The sequence below is a fragment of the Hippopotamus amphibius genome, chromosome 16 (genome assembly GCF_030028045.1).
Source record: "Hippopotamus amphibius kiboko isolate mHipAmp2 chromosome 16, mHipAmp2.hap2, whole genome shotgun sequence".
In the NCBI taxonomy this organism is placed as follows: Eukaryota; Metazoa; Chordata; class Mammalia; order Artiodactyla; family Hippopotamidae; genus Hippopotamus; species Hippopotamus amphibius.
In genome coordinates, this window is record NC_080201.1 from 32309985 (window position 1) to 32332730 (window position 22746).

Genomic DNA, 22746 nt, shown 5'->3' on the forward strand with positions numbered 1-22746 from the left:
GGTTCTTACTCATCTTTATCCCTAACATCTACTAGTGTAATTCCTGGTTCATAATAAATACTCAAATGTTTTCAAGAATTCAATGTCATAACGTAAAACAAAACCAAACCTCTCATTCCGTAATAGTTATGCCAAAAACTGAGATTCAAAAGCTTTCTTTTAAGCAACAAGGTATCATTTTTATGACTGGAAGTATGCCTCCACTGAACTGCACTTGAAAACAGTTGAAATAGTACATTTTAGGCTACATTTATTTACTCTACACACGCGCGTGCACGCACACACACAAGAATGCCTCAGTGATCCAACTGAAGCTCAATTCTCAGTTATCCCTCAAAGAATTCTTCTTTCCTTGATAAGTTATTCTACAAGGGGCCCTACAGCATAGCTGTCAAAAGTAAGGGCTCTAAAAAGAGACTGGTAAGCTTTATCCCTTGTTAGCTATGTAATCTTAGGCAAGTCACTTAATCATTTTGAAGCTCAGTTTCTTCATCTGCAAAATGGGGATCGAAAAAGTACTGATCTCATAGAACTGTAGTAAATAACCCATATAAAGCACTGTGTAAATGTTGTTTTCAAACTGTGCTCCCTAGATTACTGGGTAATCCTTAGCCAAAGGAAGAAAGGACTTTAGACAGTCCCTCCCCTCATTTCTTCCCCTATAAAAGATTTCACCCTGCATATTCTTTTATTTTACAGATTGAGATTTAAGTAGGATTTTTTAAAAACAATAAAAACAAAGGATTTCTTGATTTAAAAGAACTGAAGTCACTAATCTACACAGCACCCAACTGATGCTTACATTAACATCTCAGTCTGCAGATCACCACTTACAAAATTCACTTATTGATACTTAGTTTGCTGGCATTCATACTTAATTTAGTGTTGCTTTGCATCTCACAGAAAGGGAAATCTTTAAATGTACAATCTCACATCTCTACTCTTGGTAAAAGCTAACTGGGAGTAACTAATTTGGGGCTGATACTGAAGAGAGATTATAAATTTCCTAGTTGCTACTGAGTCAGGTCAAGTTGTTTAACTGAAGTGGTCCTGAACATCAATCATATTCATAACCAAATTAAGATTGCATGTGTGTGTGTGTGTGTGTATGCGCACGAGCGCACGCACGCGCCATTAACATTAAAAACAGGAAACATTTAAATGCAGAATTTTCCAAAGTTTGAAATTCATTAAATCTGAGACCCAGGTTATCACCATTTAACTTGCAAGGTTGTTGCAGGGTTTAGAAATACATTTAAAGTTCCTAAAATATAGTAAGTGCTTAATAAATATAGCTTTCCCTCTCATACCTGTCATCTCTTTTCTGACTTCCCAAGAACCTACAGTCATTCAAACCTTCCCATGGCTGCTGGGCTTCTGTAGACCTCCTCAGACTCTTTCACTAATTACCCCCAATGCTGTCCTCTCATCACCTTCAATACCCTGGTGTCCTCTTTCACTCACTCAACCCACAGTACTTTATTAACATTACCACTGCAATTTTACCTCCTTGCCTCAGTTCAATTCAATTAATATTTCTGAATATTTGTAATCTTTATAATATTTATTATACACCTGGCATCAAACCTTTAGCTTCAATGTGGTCCTTGCTTTTGTTTAATGTTTAAATTCATTTTCCTATGCTTCGAGTCTATCTCTTTGCAGTTATTTTGCGTTTTCTCTCCTCAATTCTTCAATCCTAACTTTCCCATTCTTATCCCAAAACAATTTTCTTCTTAGTCTTCTGAGGTTTTCCAGCTGAAATTCATCAATCATCATTACAGAAGCATGCATCTGTCTTTGCATCTATCCCTTTTTCTTCTATTTATACTATTTTCAGAAAAGAAAGCATGACTCTTCCTCAAAGATAAATCTTTCACCTCTTAATACCTACCATTCCACCTAGCCTTTCAAAGGGACTAACACCCACACATTCCACCTCTCTCGAGGATCTTTAATCAGGATCTTTAATCACCTCCTGCAATTGCCTGTTTCCCTTCTAACTTTAGGCATCAGCAGATCTCTCCTACCTTAACAAAAATGTAAATGTACAAATAAAATCACCTTGTTTCTATCCTCCTATTCAAAGACAAATATTGAAAATAAATTATCCACTGCCTCCATCTTCCAAATACACATTTGCTTGTTAACCACTTGTTCTTCAGTTTCTGCCCCCATAAAATTACTGCAACTCTTTCAAAGATAACTGAGAAAATATAGAGAAATACATTGAATTCAAGTCAGCTAATTCCATGGAAAAAAAATTTTAATTTACTCAAACTGTAGTAAAGCACAAAATTTTAAGGTAAAACAAATTTTATGCAAAATATATGAAACCTAACCATTGTCCTCACAATTTTTTCCTTCTTATAAAAGAACTAACAAGATATATTAGCGGTTATCTTTCAGAAGAATAACCACTGATTTCCAATATTCCTTTTCTTCTTGTTTTTTTTTTGGCCATGCGGCTTGTGGAATCTTAGTTCCTTAACCAAGAATTGAACCCAGGCCTTCGGGAGTGAAAGCACAGAATTCTAACCACTGGACTGCCAGGGAATTCCCCTGATTTCCAATAGAATAAAATTTAATATACTTTATAGGGCTGCTGCTTAGTCAGGTAAACTAAACTGAAATGACCAATGGCCAAGAAAGATAATCTCTTTTTTCCTCCCCAAATTTCAAACCATGTCCATTTGTAGCTATAACAGTGTCTAAAATTACTGGTTAAAAAAAAGTTTTAAAGCGTAACCAAAAAAACAAACAAAACAAACAAACAAACAAAACCCCCCAAAACCCTTAAATATTCATTTAGCTAACTTCATTTAATTATGCCAAATTACAACAGAAACATCAATATCTAAAGCTATTTGATAAATAATACCTACTAATGATCTAAGCTATAATTTTTACTCATTTAATATCAGACTGCCTACAACCTAATAACTTTAAAGACTGCTAATCTCCTGCGAATATCAAGACTACAGGACTGGGACTTCCCTGGTGGCGCAGTGGTTAAGAATCCATCTGCCAATGCAGGGGACGTGGGTTCGATCCCTGGGCTAGGAAGATCCCACATGCCTGAGAGCAACTAAGCCCATGTGCCGCAACTACTGAGCTTGAGCTCTAGAGCCCACAAGCCACAACTACTGAAGCCCACACACCAAGAGCCTGTGCTCTGTAACAAGAGAAGCCACCACAATAAGAAGCCTGCATACCACAAGGAAGAGTAGCCCCCGCTCACTGCAACTAGAGACAGCCCACGCGCAGCAACAGAGACCCAATGCAGCTAATAAATAAATCAACTTTTTTTTAAAAAAGACTACAAAACTTTTGTATTCTCCACCATCACCCAAGTAATAACGTAAACCCATCTAATACTACATTCAAGTTAATTTTTTTCTCAAACCTTCACATCTAATATAATCTATATTAAGATATTCACATATAAACTTTCAAAATCTGAAGTACATTGTTAAAAAGTAAGATCATTTCAGTTACCAATTTTTCTAACATAAACAGGAAGCCTATTCCTTCCTCTCAAAACACATACTATGAATATGTCATATGTGCTGTCACACACATAGCTAAAGCTATCCTGACTGAGGCACCTATCACTCAGATAAAACCAGTCCCCACCTTCTGAAGCACTTTTCTATGGATAATATCCAAAACTTGATTTCTCACCAATCCTTTTTACCCCCTCATCTTCTTCTCAGTACATCTCACCACCATCTAGCTAATTCCTCTAGCCAGGAAACTGGAGGTCATTTTTGACACCTTTCATTTACATCCAATTCACCATGAAGTTGTCAGCTCCCCCACCAGTCCCATCTCCTGTCTCTATGAAATCAAATTATATATATATATACACACATATATCACCTTTTCCATTCCTTCATCTCTACAGCTGCTACCCTAGATCCAGTTATCATCATGTCTTACCTCAACAACTGTAGTAGCGCAACGTCTTCGCTTCCACCCTTGCCTTTCTCCAATCCATTCTCAACCAACATGTCATTTTAAAAATTTAAGGTATATTAATCCTCTGCTTCAAAATCTTCAATGACTGCAATGCCCTTAGTAAAACCCAGAATTCTTTAACATGCCCTGCAAGGTCCTCCATGATCTTCCCTCTGCCTCTCTCTCATTTCATCTTGCATCGTTTCCCTCCATTATTATGCTCTTGCCACCCTGATCATCTTTCATTTCTTCCAACATGTTAAGAAATATGTACGAAGGCAAGATAGAGTTATCTTGCCTTCATATGTATTTTTCTCCATTCTAGGAAACTCTTTTCCTGCCTGGTTTCTTATTCTTTATGTCTTGACTTAAATATCACCACCTGAGAGGCCTTCTCTGACCATACAAACTAAAATGCTCCCCATTTTTCTCTCTCACAGCAGTCTGTTCTCTTCCCTTACTGAATTCATTCCAAGTTGTAATTTTACATTTATTTGCTTGTTCATTATCTGTTTCCACTATTAGACTGTAGATTCTACAAAGGTAAGGATTACATTATATTATGTATGACAAATTAATAAGTAAAAGGATTACTTAATAAACCTGCTTAATGAATGAATGGATGGATGTGCATGACCTGGGGTCCAGGAAACAAACTGCACCTCAAAGTGGCTTCCCCTCCTCCAGGCCGCCCACTGTCACTTGATCAACTTTCCAACTGTTTCTAAAAGACAGGAGCAAAATGTGTTCCTGCAAACTCAAAGGCAATACAATAGAAGGAATGTCAGGAAATTGTACACGATGTCAAATAAGTGAGATAAATAATACTATGATTTCATGGGAAGTAGAAATCCTTAAGGGCTACAATGATAAGAGATGATTTAATTCACAAGGTGGAATCTGACCTGAGTATTCACAGACTGGTAAAATTCGGAGAGGTAGAATGTATGGGAATGAAGCTCAAATGAGGAGTAAAGAGACACAAAGTGTTAGAAGACAGTTATAAAATTGGAATGTGGCAACATATTTACAAAGTAGATAAGTGTAAAAAAGCTAAATCTCTCATGTTAAGAAATCTGTATTTTGTTAAAACATTAATCATCTTAAGACCACAACATCTACAAAACATGTGAAAGGTTACAATAAAATTGTTCTATCTCAGTCTCCATAAATCCCTTCTAATTTTAGTCTTCAGCTTTTAAAGTTTTCAAACATTTATGACAATACACTCTCATAATTAGTTTTCATAATTCATTTTTACTCTGACGAACTACCTCACATTTCCATATTATTACTATGTTCTTTATTCACTATACTGACACCTGATGAAATTTCCCCAGATCTATTATTTCAATTATATTTATTTTTCCTCTAGGATTTCATTTTCTTCTTCTCTGTCAAACTAGTTGACTTTTCCTTGTACTACGTTTATTTCAATGATCTAACTCTTTAGTAAATCTAAAATATTCATAGGTACCAACGTTTTAATTTTACTATTGGTAGACGCGTCAACAGATTTTACTTCTACATCTGTAATGCTACTTCGGTTCCTGCCTCCTAAATTTACACAAACTCCTCCTTCAGCTCTATCTTGCTTCCATAGGTAAACTACCAAGGCCTAGTTCAATGACTTGTGGAAGGCACTCAGTTATATTAGATAAGGGGTTTGGAGTTAAAAGTTTCTAAAGCTACTTGCAAGTTGAAAATGCTATGATTTCATTAATCTTATCTTGTCATGGGCTTTTTGCCACAACACTGCTTTCTTATCTTTATTCATACTTGCCCACTTGAGGTTACTCTAAAAATGTTTTCCAGTAAGGCCAACTTACCTGAAATAGCAATGTACCACTATTTCTTTCAAAACCTCTGCTTTTTCTAACACTTAAATCCAAGTATAATTTTTGCATTTCAGAGGAAGATCTCAGGACACTTAGAATCACAGAACTGTTAAACTTGAGAAAACTAAGGTTCACAGCATTTAAGAAACTTGACTACAACTATACAGCTAGTAAAGTGACAAAGTCCTGATTCTCTCCAATCACCACTCCTTCCAAGTCAAGACGGCTTTACTGGTTACACCAGCACAATATTTTCTTCCCAATGCTATTTCCTATGTTCTTAGGGCATCAACTTCTCCTAGCTAATCAATCACAATGTTTTTGTTTTTTAACTCTACAATACCCACTCTCCTAAAACTGTTCAAGGATGACAGAGATAACAGAAGCAAACGTGGGAGGCAACTACTTTGCTTTTTCTCAGATCATTTCATACCATATGATTTGCCTTTTATAGGAAACTCCCCAAGAACTGAGACCTGCAAATACTTTGTAGTATACTATATAACTATTCAACGTGAAGTGGTAAGGCAACAGAAACATAAACAGAAAAGTCTTGGAAGATACATAGTTTTACTTGCTTGGAGCAATAGATATTTTTCATTTAGTAAATATTCACCAAATATCGATCATATGGAAGGCTCTGTGCTACATATTAGCAAAAAGTCACATTTAAATTCAAGTTCTGTAAATCCAACAGAAAAGAAACACTATGTTCGTCACTTTGCATTGCAAAAACAAAAACAAAAAACATAAAACAAACACAGCACTACCCTCCCTCTGCAAAGTGGAATCCCCTTAAGTTCACCTTCTGTACATTCAAGTGTTTGTAGACCTGATGGTTCTAATAAGTACCTGTACCATTTTACGCAGAGTTTAGGTAGAGTAACATCACAAAAGAAACCCTCTTTTCTGTTCAAGATCATAGCTACTGAAGTAGGACTGGAGAGTCTGAAATCAGAGAAAAGGAAAAGTTGAAAAGTGAATGTAAAACTGAGAAATTAAATTGTGATAATGACTGTATTAATGACGATAAACTTTAAGGGGGGGAGTTCTGAGGTACTTATGAGTATCTCACATAAATGGGTAAAAGTCACAATAGCGGCAAATCCCACTCTCCCAAGAATGTAACTGTGTAATCTATAAATATCACAATTAAAAAAAATTGTCTACTTTGTTCCGAAAAGTTTTATTTTCCTTAAAAAAAAAAGCAAAACAAAACCAAAAAAGGAACAAACAGAAACCACTCTGAGCTGGCGACTGCGACAGGCCAGTCAGACACCCAGGCTTTCCGGGTCGTGCTTGGCTTTGGGATGGATGTCCGCGAAGAGAGCCCTGGAACCACCCATCACATCCCACACCCAGATCCCAAGAAAGCAGCAGTCACGGCGGAGGCCCGACACACACAGGGGCTGGCGGGGTCCGGGCCCCGCTGCAGACATGGAGAGGCCCTGGGGGCGGAGGATCACAGAGAGGCAGTGCGGTCGTAACCCGGGCGCCCAGGCCTGGGAAAGCGCCGGGGGCGTCCCGGGCTCGAGGGCAGCACCCAGCGCCCGCGCGGGACGCCTTGTCATGAGTCACGGAGGCGAGAAAGCAGGCGGGCGGGGTAAGAGGCTGCAGGATGGAGGGAAGCCCGACCCTTGGGAGGAAAGCGAGCGGATCCGGGAGGCCCCGACCTCACGCGGGGCGGGGAAGGGGGGCCCAGCCTACCCACGCCCTGCCCGCACCTCCGTCCGACGCAACAGGCGCTGCGGCCGGGTCCCGACCCCGGGGGCTGCGGGCTGGGGGGCGGGGGCAGCAGCCCGCAGCCATGACAGGCGCGGGGCGGGCCGCGGGCGGGCTGGGCCGCACGTGCGGGCAGCGCCCCCTCCCCGGCCTCCCTGCGCGCCCGCCCGCCCGCCCGCCCCCGGGCGCCGGCCTCTCACCTCGGCGGCGGCGACGCGGCCCTGCCTGCCCCGACCCCCCCCCACCCCGGCCGAGCGGCGGCGGCTGCACGTACTCACCGCCGCTCGCGGGCTCGCGGGCTTCGCCATGACTGACGCGCCCCCGTCGCCCCCCGCTTCGACCGAGACTGACACGCGCGGCTGGCCGGGCGGGGGCGGCCTCAGGCGACCACCCGGCTGACAGAAACCGCCCCCGCCTCTCCCCACCAGTTGAGCAGCAGCCGCTGCCCTGCGGCGACCCCGGGCTTCCTCCCCACGCCTGGGGCGGCGGGTGGCAGAGACGGGCGGCGGCGGCACTTACCGGCGGCGCGGCCAGGCCCCCCTGTCAGCGCGGGGCCGGGAGGGAGAAGAGGGAGGAGTGAAGGGGCACCGCCTCCCCCGCGCCGCCACGCACCCGCCTGATTGGCCCAGTTCACTCCCCCAGCACGACCCCACCAGCCCCTGCGAGCGGCACTCCGGCAGCACCGGTGTGTCATTTGCATATTTGTGCTCGCGCCGCTGATTGGCCCGGGCTCGGAGGGGCGGTGGAGACCGCGACAGCTCTCGCCGCCGCTCCCGCGGCGTCGGGCGACCCAGGAAGGAGGATCCCCTCTACCGCTCCCCTTCCCTCACGGCCCGGCCTGACCTGGGACAGAGGGCGGCGAGAGGCGGGGTCGCCGCCCAGCTCCAACATGGCCCCGCCGCACCGCCGACCCAATCGCCGGTGCGATTACTCCGGGAGCCCCGGGCGGCTTCGGGGCGGGGAAGTGTTGGGGCCGGGCGCCCTCTGGCCGGAGCGCGGGGCAGTGCAGTGGCCCGGGCTCCCCTCGCCGCCCCGCCGCGGCCGCCACGTCAGGCCGCGCCCTCGCGGCAGCCTCTCCCCTCCCCGCGGCCCCGCCGCCACGTCAGGCTCGGCAGGCACGCCCCGGCCGTGAGCTGACCGGTGGCGGGGTCGGCGCCGAGGTCACTCACACGCTGGGCATCCCCCCCCCCCCCGCCCGCCAGCCCGGGTCCGCGGAGGAACCGCGAGTTTCTAAAACCCCCCTCTTGACACGGCCGTCGTTTCGGACCGACGATCTCTCTTCCCTCTGAGGCCGCGGTGGCACACGCCTGTGCTGTAAACCCGGGAGCAAGAAGAGTGTCGCCGCGATGATGCAGCGATTCAGTCCAGGTGCTAAGCACCTGCGGCGGAAAAGGCACCAGGCTGAGGAGAGACCCGACCCCAAGTCCTGATCTAGAGAGAAAGCGCGCACCTCAAGTAGGGAAGAGCTGGGGCTGACACACCTAGTCATCCCCATGGTCAGCCCCACGTTGCAAACTGCACAGCCATGAAGGGAGAGAAAGACACCCCCGCCCCCGAAAAAAAAGGGCGGGGAGAGGGTGACACTGGTCCAGGAGTAGAGAGCGTACTAGAAACCCACGGCCTATGAAAGCGTAAGGATGCCTGGGTTCTCTCTCGCTCTGTCACTCATTAACTGAGTGACCTACATTAAATCATAACCTGTCCCGAGGCCTTGGTTTTCCCTTCTGTGAAATGAAGAGGTTGGACACATTTTCTAAAAGGCTTCCGATTCTAAAATTCTCCGGGTCTCTGTTTCAGGCCCTGAGCTGGCTTTAATACCTGATTAAAACTTTCACATCCATATCAGAATGAAAGAAGACAGAATAATGGAACGTTAGACTTCAGTCAGCCTACCTTATGTTTGTTCGGAACTGTTTACTGTTTCAAATCCTGGGAGGGTGAGATTTAACATTCACCTTACCGTTGACAGACATCTCTTGACTTTCTGCCTTCACAAAGAAGCGTAGAGCAACGCCACTGTGCTCGTTTATGCCTGACCAGAATGGGATGGCTGCGGTATACGGAGTGCTAGTTGCCAAGTAATTTTTCTTTACGTTCCCCACCGAAGGCCCTCGGAGTAGATCAACACAACTCTATTTAGGTGAGCTACTACAAGGGTTGGGAGAAAACCCTGCTGAGAGAGAAGTTACAATTACAGTTTCGATTCCCCTCAAGGATACTTCATACTAACGACACACTAGGAAAAGAATGCACAGAAACAGTACATCTCTGAGCTCCCCACACTACTTATTTGGATACCACTTTAGTTTGCAATTCAACCTGTTGAGTCAAACCTAAGGCCAGTAACATCCCCTTAATCTGGCATCAGAGGAGAAAAAGATATTCCATTTAAATGAAAACTTTACTTACTTTACAGAACTTTTCTCCCCAAGAAAACTCACGTTTTCTTGAATACAGCCCTTTGGAAAATACTTGCGCTTGGTGATTAAGGAGCATCGATATCATTGTCAACATTATTGCAGTCTGTTTTGAAGGCCTTCAAAATTATGTAGATCTGTTTGTCCCTGTAATAAATGACCTCTAGAATGCTGTTTTTATGATTACTTTAAACTTGTATCTGTTTGTTTTACATCTCCTTTCTCACTACTGGGCTGATACATCTCCATTCTTCTACCTAAAAACCTTCTTTCCTGTTTTTTGTTTTGCTTTGTTTCGTTTTTAATGCTTCTATTATACTATGAATTAGACACAGATCTATTAGTTTAGACTTTCAAGTTTTGAGTAAAGATTTTCTGTGGGGTTCTGCTGTGGTTTAAGCACATGAAGTTTTATGACATCTATTTTGACTGCTCAATGACTAGCTTTCACTTATTTCTTAAATCTTAGTAGTATTCTAGGTAAGTGAGGTTTCTGGATATGTGCATTCTGGAAAAACCATTGCAAAAGATGGCTCTAAATCCCAGAATTTAAAGGTTACATCAGTAAATACTACTCTCTGCAATTCAAATGAATGAGAATCAATATCATCAACCACACCAAAATCTAGCAACACTGGCATACTAGTTCCATCAGGCAATGGAATGTCCAGAACCAAGTAGTAGCAATGCTCTCTAGGATCCCTCTACCCCACGGCAGGGCAAAGTGCCTGCAATCCTATCCAAAGCCTTTCAAACCCAAAAGACTCCATATTTGCAGACACGATGTTTCAGGTCACTAGGAAGCCTGTGCTATGTCAGACAACTGTACTTCACACCCTGAATGAAGCATTCTAAAAGTGTATCCAATAGGTACCATTTACTGAAATCTGACTAGTTGCAAGCACTGTATAAGGGTTTATAAGGGTTTAGCTAAGGAAGACAGCAACTTCCAACTTTGTTATAGTATTACATATTTGTTATTTTATTTTCCCTTCACAGAGACTCTTTGAGAATGGGATTATTTTCACCACTTTACAGATTGAGAGGGTTCAAAATCTTGCCCTGGTTACACAATTATTGAGTGGCAGAGATAGGATTCAAAATTAGAACTGATTGGCCCTAAAGCCTGTAACTCTTAACCATGCCTCCCTCAGCCTTAGTTTCCAATTCCATGTTTATCAAGCGAACTTTAATTATTTGGGACCTCATAAGGGGGAATTCCCTGTATTTTGGTTGAGGTTACCAAGAAAGGAATATCTCAAAATGTATGTGGTATATCAAACATGGTATTTTCTTGCAGGTTTGAAGGATATGAACCAATGCTCTGGTACTGTTCACTTTGGGGATAATCTGATACAGTCAAGATCCTAAAACTGCAAAACTAAGGATTAGACCCTACTTCAGTGAGACCTGCAGAAGTGATGCCCACAGAATAGTCAAAACAATCTTGAAAAAGAAGAAAGTTGAGGACTCACACTTCCTGATTTCAAAACTTACTACAACACTACAGTAATTGGACAGTGTGGTACTGGCATAAGGATAGACATGTAGATCAATGGAAGAGAATTGAGAGTCCAGAAAAAAACCTTTACATTTACAGTCAATTGATTTTCAACAGGAATGCCAAGATATTTAAATTGAGAAAGACAACTGTATATTCAAAAGCTGGAGAATGAAGTTAGATCCCTACCTCACACCAAATACAAAAAAGAAATGAAAAGGGATCATAGAGCTAATGTAAGAGGTAAAACTATAAAACTCTAAGAAGAAAACATAGGAGTAAGTCTTTAGGAACTTGGGTTAGACAATGGTTTCTTATGTATGATACCAAAAGCATAACCAACACAAGAAAATATAAATTGGACTCCATTAAAATTAAAAAAACTGTTGCACAATCAAAGAAAAAAATAGATAAACTGAATATCAAAATAGAAAACCTTTGTGCTTCAAAGAACATCATTAAGAAAGTGCAAAGAATGACACCTACAGAATGACAGAAAATATTTGCAAATCCTACATCTAATAAGGGCATAGTATTGAGAATGTACAGAGAGCTCTTACAACTCAACAATTTTTTAAAAATTCAATTTTAAAATGGGCAAAGTATTTTTGAATAGAATATTTTTGAATATCCAATGAAGATATACAACGGCCAATATGCACATGAAAAAAATGCACTCCAGGGACTTCCTTGGTGGCGCAGTGGTTAAGAATCCACCTGCCAATGCAGGGGACATGGGTTTGAACCCTGGGCTGGGAAGATCCCACATGCCTCAGAGCAGCTAAGCCCATGTGCCACAACTAGTTAGCCTGTGCTCTAGAGCCCTTTAGCCACAACTACTGAGACTGCATGCCACAACTACTGAAGCCCGTGCACCTAGAGCCAGTGCTCCACAACAAGAGAAGCCACCGCACTGAGAAGCCCTCAAACTGCAACGAAGAGTAGCCCCCACTCTCCGTAACTAGAGAAAGCCTGCATGCAACAATGAAGACACAACGCAGCCAAAAATAAAAATAATAAATTAATTTTCAAAAATGCATTCTAAGAATCATTAGTTATTAAAGAAATGCAAATCAAAACCACAATAAAATAGAACTTCACATCCATTTTAGGATGGCTATAATAAAAAAAGACAGGCAATAACAAGTATTGATGAGGATATGGAGAAGTTAGAACCCTCATACATTGCTGGTGGGAATGTAAAATGGTGCAGCCACTTTGGTAAACAGTTCTTCAAAAAGTTAAACATAGTTATTATATGGCCCAGAAATCCCAAAGAAATGAAAACATACGTCCACACAATAACTTACACACAAATGTTCATAGCAGCATTATTCATAATAGCTGAAAAGTGTAAACAACCCAAATATCCATCAACTGACGAATGGATGAACAAAAGTGTTATATCCATACAAAGGAAAATTATTCAGCAATAAAAATGATTGAGGGGACTTCCCTGGTGGTACAGCGGGTAACACTCCACACTCCCAATGCAGGGAGCCCAGGTTCGATCCCTGGTCGGGGAACTAGGTCCCGCATGCATGCTGTAACTAAAGATCCCACGTGCCGCAACTAAGACCAGGCGAGGCCAAAATAAATAAATTTTTTTTAAAAAAATGGATTGAGTACTGCTACATGCTACAACATGAATGAACCTTGAAAACATTATGCAGAATGATAAAACCCAGATACAAAAGGCCACATATATGATTCCATTTATATGAAACATCCAGAATAAGCAAATCTGGAGAGACAGAAAGTGGATTAGTGGTTGCCTAGGACTGGGTTGGAGGGAAGGGGATGGAAGAATGGAGAGTGATTGATAATAGGTACTCGTGGGGAGTGATGGAAATGTTCTAAAATTAGATTGTGGTGATGTTTGTACAACTCTGTGAATATACTAAATACCACTGAAGTGTGAACTTTATGGTAAGCAAATGCTATTTCAATAAAGCTGTTTTTCTTAAAAAGTAATGCCTAGCCAGCAGCTTCTAACTTTTTATAGTATTACATTCATTAAATCCATATATCATGTATATACACATATATCATACACATACACATATATATGCACATCTATATGAACACATGTTGAGACAAAAGGAACAGATATATTTAAATTATATTTATCAAATTAATTAAGCAGCAAATAATTTTTTTAATCTGAAGACTGTTGGAGTGGCACTGTTATTTCTCATATTGGGCCCACCAGTTTTGTGACTTCGGTATAATTCACATGCATTTAAATACCCTCACCATGTATGTGTACCAGACTGGGAGTTGTGTTGGCTATAGAAGGGATTTTTATTCCCATATAAGAATAATATGAACTTATTAATAACAAATACTGAACAAATGTGTGTGGATAAAATATCTTCTCATTCATTGTTATTGACATTCATTCATTCACATGTTGAGGTCCTAAAAGAAAATGTTCTTTTACAGACTAACGTTAAGTACTTATAAATGTGAGGAATACTTTTTTAATCTTTTACACATTTTATGTAGATTCATAACTTAAATGTTTTATGCCCCATTATATTATGGAATATAACATGATTTCCATCTTTCTGCAAAAATGAATAGTAGCTTGAAGAGCTTAGACACTTTTCCACTCTAGGAAAAGAATCTGAAAATTGGTTCAGTAGTGAGTAAAAACTAACTTCACATTAGCCCCTGGATGTTGTGAAATTTCCTTAACTCAGTGGAGAACATAGGTTCTTTTCAGAAGGAGGGGTAAAGAATATCGTTAGAAAGCTCTTTAGCCTCCCTTTTCAGACTCTTGTTCAAGCAAATAGAAAAGAGGGCAGGCTTTCAGTTGCAGCTTAGAGCACCTCAAAGATCAATTAAAAGCATGTTCAGCACTGTTTTCAAATCTAGAGGCTGCTGATAACAACATCCAAAGGATGTGTTTAGCCAGGCAGCCATTCTTCAGACTCTTATCTTAGGCCTACTTAATCAGGGACAGATCTTAAGAGTCTCTAAGTTGTATTTATTTTATGCCCTGCTTTTAGCTAGAAATATACTTCAAAGCATGATCCTACTTGACAGTTCAAATCTTCCACTGTTTTGCTTTTATAAACAGTTGCTTGTCCTGAGAATTCCCTGGAGGTCCAGTGGTTAGGACTCCGCACTCTCCCTGCCAAGGTCCAGTCCGGGCATTAAGATCCCACATGCTGCGTGGCATGGCCAAACACAAAACAAAACAAAACAAACAAACAAAACAACAGTTGCTTGTCCTAATTTTAAAAGGTCTTCAGGAGAAAAGAGCCTTTGCTCTTTTGCTGTTTTCCTTGTAAGACATCCCTGAGCATCTTATACTGTCTCTTTGTTCATCTGCTTCTCTTTGGGTAATATAAGCACTTCTGGAGAAGTTATACCTAAGTCAAGTTTGGGGGGATGAAATGCATGACGTGCAACTGCTATTTAAGAAATTAATTCATTCAACAAATATTTAAAGAGTATCTGTGAATGGGAATTCCTGGGCGGTCCAGTGATGAGGGCTCCACATTTTCACTGCCAGGGTCTGGGGCTCAGGTTCAATCCCTGGTCAGGCAACTAAGCCCCACAAGCCACATGGTGTGGCCAAAAATGAAAAAAGGAAAACAAACAAAAAAAGAATATCTGTGACGTGTCAAGTACAGTGTTAGGTGCTGGGCATATAACAATGAAAAAGGCATGGTCCTTTTGCTCCATGGCAAATTTTGTGAAGTAAATAAATACCCACTCATTAATTCTTTTTATTAATTTACTAATACTTAACTTTCATTTACAGGTACTGTAATTGGTGTACTAAAAAAAAAAACACGTATGCTTTATACCACAGAGCCTAAGGACTAATGGAAACTGTAGACATGTATTTTTCTAATCAACTGGTTTGTTTTATAGGCATTATGGGCATCTTACTTCAAGGAGAAATCCATCCTGGTGCAATTTAAATCCATCTTGTCTTGTTTAAGCTTCAAAAAAGAGAAAATTGCACCAGGTTTCCTCTGAATATTTCTTGACTTGTTTTTCCCTCATTAGTTATAGCCATGACTATAATTTGGTCACCATCTTTCCATAATCCCAACTGCCAGCTTTCACGCTCCTTGTTTTATCTTGGAAAGAGCTTATGAAACTCACATATTATTGTTAGGAATAAAATAAATCCTTTAACAATTACTATAGTCTTGTATTTTTTTTAAATAACTGAGTGAGTTTTTTCTTGCCTCATATGGATTTCTTAAGAAGGGCTATCGCTCTTATTAAGATCAACTTTTAAAGCACTCTTATTTTATCAGGGCATCATACTGTCTCCTCTGTAAAAGCATGTGGGGATTACTAGAAGTCTTGGACATTCTGGTTGAGGATGCACAGTAATTATAGTTGTTTTCTCTGCACTGAACCCATGGTTTGTTTTTAGAGGCTGAGTAACAACATACTAACACGGAAAATTAATTCCAGGTTATATGATTGAAAAAAAATTTTTTTTAATTCAAGAGCAGAAAGGCCTTAGAAAGTTTTGTTGAAATTAAATCAGTGTCGCCTTTTGCTCTGGTTACCATTAGATGGTAAGCAGTTAGTGACCCTGCAAAATTTTTTTTTAATTTTAATTTTTGGCCACCCATGTGGCTTGGGGGATCTTAGTTCCCCAATCAGGGATAGAACCCGGGCCCTCGGCAGTGAAAGTGCAGAGTGCTAACCACTGGAATGCCAGGGAATTCCCAGATCCTGCACAATTTAAGTAGAAATCTTGTGTGAAAACAAGGAAAGGAGCTGAGTCAATGTTTCTTAAGACAAGAAATTAATAGAAATGAAGTGAAGTCTCCTACAGGCACATAGTTGATATCTCCAACATCACAGATATTTGACAAACCTTCCACCTTCCAGAAAGTTTGGCTGGGTAGAGACCTCAAAAAGAGTACGTCAGAGAACTGAATTTCTTCCCAAATGAGGCCAGTTCTGCCACACTGATAGGCTGTATTTGAGTGATGGTTAGCAACAAGATAAAAGACTAAAGAATTAGGCCAAATCCTCTGTATATCAAATACATAATTGAATTTTCCCTTTTTCACAGTTTATCTCAGGTCATGGAGGACTGCCTAACATTTTCTCATAGTCAGCAACTTTTGGCTAATCCTGTGGAGCCCTCTTTGTCCAGCACGCAGTACCCTGGCTCCTAGAGGACACTTCTCTTTGTGTTCTCTTTGCAGAGTGTATACTATTTGGCAAGGACATATTGAGTGATCTGTGGAAACTATAAGAAATGTCAGGCTGGAGCTTGCTCACTCTCTGGCACTCCTATTTCTAGATAAACGAAAGTGACTGCAGTCTTTTCCGTTCCTCAAACACGCCACCCTCCTCTTCTCGGGAACTTTTCACCCTCTATTCCCTCCGCCTTACCGTAGGCTCTAGGCATGGCTGCTCCTCCAGGTTTTACAAAAATGGCTCCTCGCAGAGGCCCCACCCTCACTCCTAAATACTCAGTTTATTTCCTTCTAAACATCACTGTCCTATGTGTGTGTTTATTTGTCTCTGCCCACTAGAGAGCAAGCATCTCGAGGCCGAGGCAGGCTCAGTCTCGCTCCTGGAAATATTCCCAGCATCTAGAACACAGGTGCTCAAGAAATGTGTATTTTCACTACTATATTTATAATAGATAACCAACAAGGACCTACTGTATAGCACAGGGAACTCTGCTCAATATTCTGGAATGACCTGAATGGGAAAAGAATTTGAAAAAGAATAGATACATGTATATGAATAACGGAATCATTTTGCTGCGCACCTGAAACTAACACAACATTGTTAGTCAACTCTGCTCCAACATAAAATAAAATTTTTTTAAAAAAATAAAAAGTTCTCACTAAAAAGAAAAAAAAAGAAATGTGTATTTTTCACTGATGAACTGATCACCCAAAATACCTGTAATGTCCTGGCAGATAGAACTCCTGTCATTTGGGGTTATCCCACCTGGTTTTGAACAAGATACTTGAAGCCTCAACCACAGATTCTCAAGACGAACTGTATGCTAGAATCACGTGGGAAACTTAAAAATTACCTTTGCTTAGACCCTGCCCCGACCTAGGGGTGATGGGTCTCAGGCACCAATATGTTTTAAAACCTCTTTGTGTCATTGCTTGTGCAGCCAAGGTAGAAAGTACTGCTCTAAGTGACACAAAACTGAATAATTACCCGACTACCACGTTCTTATCCTCTCGGTGAATCATTCCTAAGTCACCTCTGTAGGGCAACCCAAAGTGTTCTTCAGACTACCCTTGTGGCTTCTGAATACCTCCCTCACTATTGCAAAGGGACAGAATTAAGCACAAAGCAGATGAAAAATTAACCTCCCAGGAAAGAGAAAAGGCATCCAAGTAACCAAGGTTCATCTGTTAGTACCTGCTCTGAAAACCTCAGACTCAAAGGGGAAAGTTCTAGCACACTTCTCCCTTCCTTCGTAAAAGAAAGTCACCAAAAAACCCCTTCATTTAGCTATAGAAGTCAGAGGCAATCAACCAGTCACTCAAGTGCAAAGCAAACAAAAAACAGTGCTCCCAGAAGAGGGATATGTCCAAATTCCATGCTCTTCCTTGCAGGAAACACAGACCAAGTAGTAGTGGGCTCAGAAGCACTTGTGCATATTTTCTGTCCTGGCAAACTCTAAACTTGAAGACCTTACAAATAACTGAGACCTCTACTTTTTTTTTTTTAAGGAAAAGAAATAGGTATTGATATTTTTCTCAAGCCATGCAATTAATAAACTATTTCCTCTTTATTTTTCAAAATCACCATCAGAACTGTTAACAAAACCTAGATTCATGCCAAAAGTCAATTGGTTTCCCCTCCAGTTAGAAAAACCAAATGACTATAGTAAAATGGAGCACACACCGGATTAGAAGTAGAAATATCTGAGCTATTATCCAGGCCCTACCACTTGCCAACTGAATGAATGATCAGCAATTCTTCTTGCCTGTTAACTGAGAATCAGAACACATGTTCTCTGCCTCATATTTCTGTTTCTTACTAATAATGTTCACAAACATTCTCTGAAGATGTTGCAGTGTGTAAATGAAAATTACTGGCCTTCTGTCTTATAGGTGAACTTTTAAGCAAATAAATAAATAAATCCAGTGGTTACAGTAATTAGAAACTTTGACCTAGGATATACTGTGTGCCCAGCAAAGTGCTAAACAAAAAAACTTGTCCACTAGGGAAACTGAATCCATTAGACCAGAACAGTAGGTAAGTCACCCAACAGGGAAAGCCATTTCCTTTGCAATAGGAGAAACTCAGCTCAGCCAAGTACAGAAATAGCACAATAAATCCATTTATTCATCCCCAAAAGTCTGATCTAAAGTTCTTTCATCTCCTACGGAAGATGTCCTGGCTATGGAAGGGACTATTTAAATTTAGAGACCCTCTTATTAGTCAAGAGCAGGGCACTAAACTTGAATAACTATGAGTTAACAAAACTTCCATTCAAGGGTTTCAGTAGGTAAGAGAATCTGGAAAGTTGCAAGTTGTCAGCAGTTTTGCAGTTGATCCTAGGACAGCTAACCACAGAAGAACTCCTGCCTCCTAACTTCTCAAGGTTAGAAGCAACCTTAGAGGTTGTCTGGCTGAGAATATGCTGGGACAGGTGTGGGTTAGAATCCTATGTGGTCCAGGTAAGTCTTTAACCTCAATGAGCCTTAGTTTCTTTATTTATTAGTAAAATAGAGATTAAAACTCTCTCTTCTGCAGTGCAAATAATCTGAAGCTTAGAGATGATATACATAAAACCAGGACATATTAGATTATCAATAAACTATAGCAAATTTTTAAAAGTCAGTTGACGTGCGCCACAACTACTGAGCCCACATGCTGCAACTACTGAAGCCTGCGTGCCTAAAACCCATGCTCTGCCACAAGAGAAGCCACGGAACTGAGAAGCCCGCGCACTGGAAGGAAGAGTAGGCCCCGCTCGTCGCACCTAGAGAAAGCCTGCATGCAGCAATGAAGACCCAACACAGCCAAAAAAGAAGTCAGTTGAGTGATTTTCAGATTTCTCCCAGGGGCAGAACCCCTGGAAGCTGCAGATCACTGTGAAATGTTGATATAATTTACCAAATCATGTGAACCAGGAAAAGCTTATTTAGTAGCAAATGTGACGTGTACGTGTGTGTGTGTGTGTGTGTGTGTGTGTAATCACAAAAAGAACACATCTGTTCACCAAAACAAAGATTTCCTTAAATCCCCCAAACAATCTATTGAACTGGGTCATGTGTCAGATCTTGCCAAACTATTTGTTAGCTACTTGTTGATTTGATTTTTGCCTGAGGTGGGAGTTGGCAACAGTTGTAACCAGACAAGCAGTGGTTAGACAAATGAAGAGAAAAAAGACCTATCATTCTGATTAGCTGCACGCCTCATAGAGTTTGCAAACCTCAACTAATTTCATCTTACTGATACTCATAAACTATTTCAATGATTTTGACACTTTTTTGAAAACAAGGTAACTCTTTCTTTAAAAAGATTTTTTTTCCAGTAGCCCAAGATCTAAAACACAGAAAAGCAGAAGTCACAAATGAAAATACAGAACAAAGGCTGAGCTGCCTTTCTATGAGCTTTGAGGTCCCCTGCCCTTCCCCACCCCCTGTAGGCACCTCTGAAGACTTCCTGGGCTTGGAGGGGGACATGTTGAAAACCCAGCCCCTCATTCTGCAGATAAGGAAATTAAACCATGAGTTTGTGAAAGAACCAACCCTAGGACCTAGGCCTCTGACTTTCTCCCACACTACCAGGACAACTCAGAGTGCACTAGTTTTGAATTCTTCAAACAGCACACTTGGGAAATTTTGCTTTATTTCCCAAGATAACTGGTTAAATAGATGAGGCAGAACCTTGGCAAAGCGGTCAACTCTAAAAAAATTTACCTTCTCAAACTGGCAGATTGATCAGATGTCCCTCTTCTGCCTACCTTTGCTGTCGTGTTCCATAATGTACCAACATTCTTTGTTTATATCAGACATAATAAATGGCCTGCACAGTCTATCCAGCTATCTTGGACGGGTCACCAACATTTACAAATCAGAAGATTTTGCCTAAAAATTTAGATTGCCAACTTCTGTTGGAAAACGAGAAATTCTAGCTCCCTTGATAACACTCCCAGGAGCTGAGAAGAGGCAGGCACTCTCCAGTGTGTCTCGGTCCCCAACAATCCCTACCTGCTTGTGTCCGTTATGGTCTGGTCCCTGTAGGCATTTGAGTTGGTGACTCATGGTCTAAAGCTTTTTTTTTTTCTTAAGAACTTTTATTGAGATATAATTGACATACAATAAACTTCATATATTTAAAGTGTACAATTTGATATTTTTTTCTTATTAGTAATATGTACATGGCGATCCCAATCTCCCAATTTATCCCACCCCAATCCTGCCCCCCACCCCCGCCCCTGCTTTCCCCACTTGGCGTCCATATGTTTGGTCTCTACATCTGTGTCTCTATTTCCGCCTTGCAAAGCAGTTGATCTGTACCATTTTTTTAGATTCCACATATATGCGTTAATATACTATATTTGTTTTTCTCTTTCTCACTTACTTCACTCTGTATGACAGTCTCTAGGTCCATCTATGTCTCTACAAATGTCCCAATTTTGTTCCTTTTTATGGCTAAAGCTTTTGTCTATAGAAGCATTTTTTGAGAATGGAACTTATAGGAACAAAGGTAAACCTAAGATACAGATATAGGGGATAATCTCATTTCAAAAGATGAGGTGGGGACTTCCCTGGTGGCACAGTGGTTAAGAATCCACCTGCCAATGCAGGGGACACGGGTTCGATCCCTGGTCCAGGAAGATCCCACAGGCCGTAGAGCAACTAAGCCTGTGTGCCACAACTACTGAGCCCATGTCCTGCAACTACTGAAGCCTGTGCACCTAGAACCCGTGCTCTGCAACAAGAGAAGCCACCACGATGAGAAGCCTAAGCACCAAAATGAAGAGTAGCCCCCACTCACTGCAAATAGAGAAAGCCCAAGCACCAAAATGAAGAGTAGCCCCCACTCACTGCAACTAGAGAAAGCCCGCGTGTAACAACGAACGCCCAATCCAGCCAAAAATAAATTTAAAAAATAATAATAAATAAAAAATAAAGATAAATCACTTAAAAAAAATGATAAGGTGAATGTCATCATACATAATAAAGCTGCTTTCCTGCATTGATTAAGGAGGAAACTTCCAGAGTTTCCTTACTCGTTTATTTTTCTGAGAGCTGTTAAATTAACCATAGACTAACAGAGCTACAAGTCTCAGACTCGCTTTCCTGTGTGTCCCCTTCTATATGACTGTCTGCAGCACAACATCAAACACTCTGAGCCCCTTGGGAGATGCACTATTAAACCACACATCAGCCCGTTTCCTGCATCCCAGGGTGCCTCCCTGAGCACTATGGTTAGGACGAACTGGCTGAGGGCCCCAGGATCATCCCCAGGACGGGGCAACATGGGTGTGGGCTTAAGGAGCATTCAGTCGTGCTCCCAGCAGTGGCAACCCAGGCCCTCGTGTCACATTCTTGCTCCCTGCATGTCCTCAAATCTGTTATCGCCACACATATCTCCCCCTGTTCAATCACCTTACTCTCTGGCCTCGCTCAAATTCACAAAAATATCAGATAAACAAATTCACCCAAAGGTTTTAATAGTTCAGAACTGTATATTTTTTATTTCAGCATTTTAACCTAAGTGTGTCACTAATACCAGAATTTTAGGGATCATGATTAGTTGGTGAAAAGAATATCTGGAGGTACAAAGGGCTTACCCTCAAATTACACCACAAAGGAGGGGGTTTATTTACTTTGCACCTGAAGGGCCACCATTATATCACCTCCCCTCCTTCAGGACTAGGTTCAAATGCTACTTCCCCCGTGAGGCCTTCCCTAACCTCGCAAATTAAAATTGTGACCCTCCCTCCTCCTCCCCACACTCCCTGCTGCATCCCCCGCTTTATCTGTCTCCATATCACTTAGCACCATATGATATGCTGTATCTTACCTTTGTTGTTGCTGTCCTTTACTGTCTCTCTGCCTCCACTAGAACATGAGCCCCACAGGATAAAGATCTCTGTCTGTCCACCACATCCTCAGTGCTGTGGCCATGCCTGGTCCACAGCAGATACTCAATAAAGGTTTATTAAATAAATGAACTTGTCATGTGTTATGCTCAAGCCTCAGGGTGACAATTATTTCAATGGTTAACAGTTAGACGCAAAGGAGAACTTCTTGATGATGAGAGTGACTACGTATTTTAAAGCTGGAAGGGTGCTCAGAAGTTTTGACGTCATCGTTCC

At 41.5% G+C, this 22746-nt stretch overlaps 1 protein-coding gene across 4 annotated transcripts in view; it reads right to left on the minus strand.

Moving 5' to 3' along the window:
- The window catches only part of CHD9 (chromodomain helicase DNA binding protein 9), a 172801-nt gene extending 164610 nt beyond the window's left edge, over positions 1-8191 (minus strand). Inside the window, exons 1-2 of one of the 4 annotated variants that reach the window (XM_057713156.1) lie at positions 8040-8191; positions 6657-6746 (exon numbers count right to left, since the gene is read on the minus strand). The gene's annotated coding sequence lies outside the window, so the exon portion shown is untranslated. Of the gene's footprint in view, positions 1-6650; positions 6747-7798; positions 8006-8039 lie in introns of those variants that run through there. The other 3 variants (XM_057713155.1, XM_057713157.1, XM_057713154.1) reach the window with 3 other exon arrangements.
- Between the last annotated feature and the right edge of the window lie 14555 nt (positions 8192-22746).